This window comes from Rattus rattus, chromosome 1 (assembly GCF_011064425.1).
Source record: "Rattus rattus isolate New Zealand chromosome 1, Rrattus_CSIRO_v1, whole genome shotgun sequence".
Lineage (NCBI taxonomy): Eukaryota > Metazoa > Chordata > Mammalia > Rodentia > Muridae > Rattus > Rattus rattus.
This window is the reverse complement of record NC_046154.1, coordinates 268,889,465-268,897,295: the sequence shown is the minus strand read 5'-3', so window position 1 is coordinate 268,897,295 and position 7,831 is coordinate 268,889,465. Positions and strand designations below refer to the sequence as shown.

The 7,831-nt window shown below is 47.2% G+C and overlaps 1 pseudogene; it reads left to right on the top strand.

The window, feature by feature from the left end:
- The first annotated feature begins 6,249 nt into the window (after positions 1-6,249).
- LOC116890224 lies at positions 6,250-7,595 on the top strand (annotated as a pseudogene).
- Positions 7,596-7,831: the final 236 nt, after the last annotated feature.

Genomic DNA, 7,831 nt, shown 5'->3' with positions numbered 1-7,831 from the left:
CTAGCTCTTACTGGCAGGAGTCAGGGAGGAGAGCCAGGGAATACATTTTGATGGAGCTTAATCAAAAAGGCAGAACACGAAACTAGATAAGCAGGAACGCACTGGCTCTGGGGAACTTTCTCAGGACGTGAGATTTAACACTAGCACGGAAAACGGGATGCTCAGTGGCTCTTAGAAAGATGGGCCAGTGGTTTAGTAGGCTGTGAGTCCTGGGAAGAGACAGACGGACGCTGTGTTTTCAAGGATATCACTTCTGTTTATTTTTATTGTAGTTCAAGAACTGGAGATTCTCTTTGTCTTGGAAGAGCAGTTGGTACCCAATCAGTGGGGGCAGCAGCATCTTTGGGCTTGATTTTGCCTGGTCCACCTTCAGGGCTTCAACACTGTGCAGGTGTTTGTCCCAGTGTGGACTCTTGCCTCAGCAATCTGACCATCGGCCGACTATTTGACACAGGTGAGTCAAAATCAACTGGCCTGGACAGAGTTCTGCAGTGTGTCATTAAGAATAAAAAGCGGGGTTGGGGATTTAGCTCAGTGGTAGAGCGCTTGCCTAGCATGTGCAAGGCCCTGGGTTCGGTCCCCAGCTCCGAAAAAAAAAAAAAAAGGAAAAAGCACCAGCTTTGTGACCATGGCGTTTTCAAAAACAGCACACCCCAGGCCCTGGATTCAATCTCTAGCCCTGGAAAGAGAAATGTCTAGCAAAGAGTGGTGGCGGCGAGAGTCGGGTTTGAGAATCGGTGACAACCCACATATGTATATGATTTTTTTCATGACTCAAGCAATATGGAAAATAATCATGGACCGATACAGCCCTTAGAAATGCATGCTGGCCATTAACACTGGCTCTGTGGGATGCAGTTAAGATGTCTGGCAGAGGATAGCTGGGAGGGGGCACTGCATTTGAAGAAACTGCCACGACGAAAAGAATGTTTCTATTATCCCATCTGTGTGAACTGCATAAAATATGGCTTCTAAGATATGAATAGTAATTAAAGTGCTCAGATTCCAGAATATACCAGATTCCAGTCATCTGAGGTTTTTGGCAGTTAGTCCGTCTTACTCAGAGCAGCTTCCTTTTTTTTTTTTTTTTTTTCTGCTTAGTAATGTAGTCTTTCTAAGGTTTATTAAGAAAGACTAAAAACATAAAACCAAGACTTGGTTCCTACAGCGGTTGCATATCATAAAGATTGGATACGTGATTCATGAGCAGAATCTCAAGGTTTAGAAAACAAAAGGTCTTAAGCCTACAAATCGGCTCTAGTCAAGGCACCGGCAGCCTTTACGGGACACGTCTAGGAGGCCCTGCTATGAAGACCTCTAATTTAATACTGAAGTGCCTCATTGTTTGAGTCAATCCCACCGTGTGTATACCTCACAAAATTATACAGTTAAAACACTTACGTTCGGGACTTAAAATTACTGCCCGTTGACATATAAACTGGATTTCTATGAACCTTACAAAACCTCGGCTTCGTCGGAAGTGCTAAAAAACAAAATTATAAAAAAAACAAAACCCCACAAGGCAGAGGTTAGATCTGTCACGAGATCTGCGGTCGATTTCATTAGCATGTTCTCTCGTTTTGGAGGCCTGAGCTGATGGGGCAGCCCAGGCTTCCTAAGCAGGTGTCACAGCCTGACCTGGCATTCGGGGTCCACTTCGTTCCTCTCCCTGACAGGAAATGCACGGTCACTGGGAAGCTGCTGCAAGTGGCTGGCACAGCACTGAGAGAAGCAAAGGGCTTCCCTGGTGGATGCTGCTGTTGCTGTGTTTGTTTTAAAGGAATGAAAGAGGGAGGGACGAGAGAAGGTGGGGAGGGGAAGGGAGGAGAGGCCAATCAAACCATCTCATTGATCTAAAAACAATTCAGAAATATTTCTTTCTGATGAGTTAGGGGAAACTAATTTGGTTTTTAACATAGAAAAACGGGAACAGATACGTGTTAATGTTAACAGCCTCTCTCGGGAGCCTTCTCATCTGTTCAACAACTGGACACTCCTTCCGACAGTCTTGGCTTCCTGGAGATGGAACTCTGCCTGTGCTAGTTGTCCCTGACTGGGTGCGTCACACCTGTCGGAGCCCAGAGAGCAGCACTGCGATGATGTCACAGGGCAGAATGATTGACAGCAGCACTTCCGGCCCATCGTGCCTACTGGGGAATGGGCACCACAGGATCCAGCTGTGAGAGTACCCTGTGCTGCCACCACTGGTGTGTGAAATGACCAATCTAAGGAGACGTGATTGGGAACCCAACAGCCAGCCTGGCCAAAGATGGATGCTTCAGTCTCGGGTCACGCACATAGGGCCTTCTGAGTTCGAGGGCCTTAAGCGTCATACGTAGGCCCCAGCGCGTCCTCGTCAATGACGCCCCGCCCCGTGGACTGCATATCTGACTTCATGCACTTCATGGGCAGTGGCTGCTTTCTCTTGCTCTTCGGTCTGGCGGATCTGCCTCACAGTTTCTATTAAGATGGCGCCATTAAGATTTGCAAAGATCAGCTCTGCGAGTTCCTCCATGTACTTATCTCCTGCTCACGGTTACGCCGGAGCGGCAGGACCTTACTTGCGTTTTCTGGTCTCTGCCCTAGACGGGTCAGAGGTATTTTCTCCCGTCCCATTCATCTTGAACACATATCAGTAACTGTGCCTGTACACAGTGCAAGAAGATCCGATAAACTGAAGCCAGATGCAAGAAAAATCTCTCTGTCAGCGCCGTGGGCTGCAGCTTCCGCCCGCCAGGCACTCCGGGGCTGGTCTCCTGAGCTTTCTCTCTCAGCACCTTTCTCTCCCAGGTCTCCACATCTTCCCATCTCCCCCCTCCTACCCCCCCACCCCCTCCCCCCCAGCCACGAGGAACCGAGTCCCTGACTCAGTGGTGCCTTAAGGGTGAGTATCGGTGCCGCCCACAGCAGCCTGCCGGGCTGGAGCGCAGCTCCCCTGGGCCAACTTCAATTCCTTAACTATTTTTGCTTTCCAGTTACGAAATGGGAGAATGGAGCTGAGGCTCTTTTAATATGCAAGCAAAAACATTTACTATATTTAAAAAAGTGTATTTTATCCATGTAATAATTTAATACAACCAAAAAAACGTTGTGCCGTTTTCCAGACACGCAGTGAGCAGCAGAGCTCTGGAGATAAAAACCCACAATGGCGTGGTTTTATGGTGTAGCTGGAGACTCAAACCCAGGAATACGTTCATTTACACGAGAAGCGCTAAATTCAGGGGGTGGATGTGTCTTTAGTCTCAGGGCACGGTTTGGGCTGGTGTGGTACAGCACCAAGGACCACAGAGAGTAAATGATGCATAGTGGACTCCTACTACCACACGGACGGACAAGTGGCCATTTTTCTTTGCCTTGGGGCTGTGTGATATAATTGCAGCCATTTTAAGAAAAACAGTGCTTAAAATAAAGACTGCGAAGGAATCTGTCAAAACTCTCAACTGTGGTGACAGAATTCCTAGCGACTTTTCCCTGTACCTTTTACGCTGTTTGGAATTTCTCTAATTTGTTCCAATGAGTATGTACCGGAGATGGTTTTCATCACTGGTTCACTCTGAATTTCATCAGTTCGGGGCAAGAATACTTGTACCTTACATGAATGGATGTTCTCTAATGGGTCAGGATGGGGCTTTTAAAAGCAATTATTTACTCATTATATATTAAATACACTGCAGCTGTCTTCAGACACACCAGAAGAGGGCATCATCCCATTACAGATGGTTGTGAGCCACCATGTGGTTGCTGGGAATTGAACTCAGGACCTCTGGAAGAGCAGTCAGTGCTCTTAACCATTGAGCCATCTCTCCAGCCCTAGGATAGGGATTTTATTATCACCCTTAGCATGGGCAGTATGGGTACTAAGTGCTATCTTCTAAGAGAAGGGTAGTCAACGTGACAGTTCTGCACTGGACCCATCCCAGATTTCCACGTCCCTCTGGATTACTCACAGGTCCTTGGAGTCCAGACAGTAACTTCAGTTACTTTCCTAAGTATCCCAAAAGATTGGTACTGTATGGAAAACGGGGGCGGGGGAGGTCGTCAAATGACTTGCCCAGATGTTTTCCGACCTAGGACTATTAAAAGGCTCGGCTTTCGTCTGCAAACCTCAAGGCAGCTTTCAGGGGTGGTTTTTGCAGCAGAGGCTGCAGTTGCTGCTTACAGCGCCCCATTTGGGCTCTGTTGGGGGTTGCTCTGGTGCTGTATATATAAATGCCGAATTCTGAACTTCAAGGTCTGGGGTTGATTGAATTCTCAAGTACACTAGCCTTTGTTGTGTAAACCTTGCTCCCCAATGTAAAGCTATTGGTTAAGCAGAAGAGGAAAGAATAGAAGTAGGTGGGCTTCCGTTGCTAGGCTGCCAGTAACTGGCAGAAACAGGCAGAGAGAGAGAGAGAGAGAGAGAGAGAGAGAGAGAGAGAGAGAGAGAGAGAGAGAGAAAGAGTGAGTGAGTGAGTGAATGAGAATGAATATGAGAATGAATATGAGGGAGACAGAATAGTGGAAAGAGAATAGGTGGGAGAGAAGGAAAAAGACAGAGCAGGAGGTCTCCGTTAAATGGGATCAGTCAGGAGCTCGTGGCCCCGAGAAGTGTGCCCAAGGATAGGCTGATAGAGCAGAAATAACCCGGGTGAGATTCCAACAGCAAAGTAACTTGGAGAATGTATCTGGGAATAGCCAGTTTAGTTTAGGGGTAATCCTCCAGTAATTGTGCTAAGACTGATTAAATCCATAGGACTCTGCCTTGATTATTGGGGCTGGCTAGATCATAATGTGAGCTAACAGTTATCAAATATATATTACAACAACCGGGCTCTACTGGAAACTTACCTGGCTCTCTAACTCCGATGCTTTGGGCTGCGAAGCATTTTGTTTCTCTACCATCACACCTTAATAGAATTGTATAATTTCGGAGTTCCGAACAAACTACAAGGCCTTTGCTTTCGTTTCAGGCCCAAGACAGCTCATGGTATAAATAACAGTGAGGTAATTATATATGTACAAATGTGTGGTGATTCTGGGTCAAGTGATGGGCTATGTGCTTTAATAGGTCGAGCACTGAAAGTATTTTCATGTATGGATTCAATCGACTCCCTATCAGCCCAAGTGGGCAGGGTACCATTATTCTCTTACACAAGAGAAAATGAAGGAACATAGGTTAACTTGCTAGGTTTCACAGCTACCAAGTGGTAGAGAAGTAGCTCAGGCTAGCCTCAACCATACTTTGTAGCCCAGGCTGGCCTTGAACTCCTGATTTCCCCACCTCTACCTCTGAAATTCTGAGGTTGTAGGAGACACCCACATCATGTTCTATGACATAAATTTCCTAACAGAAAAAAGTTAATAATGCTTGTTGACTAGCTGGCTGGCTGGAAAAAGGTTTAAAAAAAAACTCGAAAGTATTCCTAGAGTTTTGTATACTGTTTGAAATTAACTCTTACTGTTATGGCCAGTATCAGATATTTTCTTTGATATTTCAAACTACTAAATAGCTCTTCACTAAACCAAACAAAGTCATTATTATTAAAATTAATGTTTGTTTTTGAGACAGAGTTTTCTGTAGTTCAGGTTGAGCTTGAGATTGCTATGTGGCCGAGGATGTTCCCGAAACTCTCCATCCTCCTGCCTCAGCCTCTCAAATGCTAGGTCTTCCGAGTGTGTTCCTCCACAGCAGGCTTTGAGTTATGGCGCTCTGATTTTAACTTCGGAAGGATTTGCTGAACAACGTTGGGAAGGAAATTGTTGTCCCGTTGTTCGGATTCATTGATCCCACCTCAATTGGCAGTGGCTGCCCACCCTGCCTTTGCCAGCAGCCGCTGAACTTGACTCTTGCTGAGGTCTGTGGGGAAGCCTTGGGTTGGTTGGAGAAGGGGATGGGAGGCTGTCTTCGGGTGAGAAGGAGAGAGTCTCCCTCTAGTGTTGCTGTTGTCAAAGATGACCCTGTGTCAGCCTCTGGCCTGCTTACACTTTTGACCTGGTTCTTAAGAGTTCTGTGTCCGGTTCTGGAGCTAAGAGTGCTGAGGTGGTTCGAGCAGTGGTGGTGAGGGTTTCTCCAGCACAGTTAAGAGTTGTGTGTGAAGCGAGAATGGATACAACCACGCAGCCATGGATTCGTGGATTTTCTGCTTTTGTTTTTAATCCTTTAGTTTTAAAAATGCCTTATTACTACCCTGTGTAGGATTGATTTGCACCACGCCGGAATAGCTAAAGAAAGGAAAGGAAGACTGATGGGAGGGCCGGGCGGCAAGCAAGATGATGCAGACTCAGCACACCCAGAAGAAATTCTGTCACTGCTACGACTGGGATGTTGGAAACTACAATTCTGGACAAGGGCACCCAGTGAAGCCTCACTGAATGCACGTGACTCACAATTTACTGCTCAGCTATGGTCTCTACCGAAAAATGGACGTCTATTGTCCTCACCAAGCCAATGCTAAGGAGATGACCAAGTACCACAGCAATGACTACGTTAAATTCTTGGGTTCTATTTGCCCAAATAACATATCTGAATACAGCTAGCAGCTGCAGTGATTCAACGTGGGTGAGGACTGTCCAGTATTTGATGGCTTGTCTGAGTTCTGTCAGTTGTCCACGGGTGGCTCTGTCGCAAGTGCTGTGAAACTTAATAAGCAGCAGACGGACATCGCCGTGAACTGGGCTGGGGGGCCTGCACCGTGCAAAGAAGTCTGAAGCCTCTGGCTTCTGTTGCATCCATGATACCGTCTTGGCCATCCTGGAACTGCTAAAGGAGGGTGCTGTGTATGCACATTGATGTTCACCATGGCGTTGGTGTGGAAGAGGCCTTCTGTACCACAGACCAGGTCATCACTGTGTCCGCTCATAACTACAGAGAGTACTTCCCAGGAACTGGGAACCTAAGGGATATGGGGCTGGCAATTAACTACCCACTGCGAGATGGCGTTGATGATGAGTCCCATGACGCCATTTTCAAGCCAGTCATGTCCAAAGTAATGGAGATGTTCTAGCCTAGCGCAGTGGTCCTACAGTGCGGCTCAGACTCCCTGGCTGGGGGTCGGCTAGGTTGCTCCAGTCTGACCATCAAAGAGCACGCCAAGTGTGTGGAGTTTGTGAAGAGTTTCAACTTGCCGATGCTAACACCTTACGTAACCGCTGTGGTCCTGGACACAGAGATCCCTAATGAGCTACCATACGATGACGACTTTGAATACTTTGGACCAGATTTCAAGCTTCATATCAGCCTTTCCAACATGACTAACCAGAACCCTAATGAACGCCTGGAGGAGATCAAGCAGCGGCTCTTTGAGGACCTGAGAATGCTGACCCATCCCCCTGAGGTCCAAACGCAGGCCATCCCAGAGGATGCCTTCCCAGAAGAGAGCGGTGGTGAGGATGAGGAGGACCCTGATAAACGAATTGCTCGTGAGGAAGAATTTTCTGACTCCGATGGGGAGGGAGAAGGTGGTCGCAAGAACCCTCCTAACTCCAAAAAGAGTCAGAACAGAGGATGAGAAAGAAAAAGATCCCGAAGAGACAAAAGAAGTCACAGAAGAGGAGAAAGCCAAGGAGGAGAGAAGCCAGAAGCCAAAGGGGTCAAAGAAGAGGTCAAGTTGGCCTGAGCAAGGTCTGCAGCTGCATCTTCTCCCCAAGTCCCTCACTTGCCCTCAGTTTCTCAGACTTTATATTTTCTATTCCTGTGTATTTTTATAAAATATATTAAATATAGCATCCCCAGGGACTAGGCAGGAACCAGGGACCAGCGCACAGAGCAGTGGTGCTGGGAGAACTCCTCCTGGAACTCCCTTCCCTGTCCTGCCCCAGTTCTTCCTTTTGAATCAAGCAGGGTCTAAGTGAA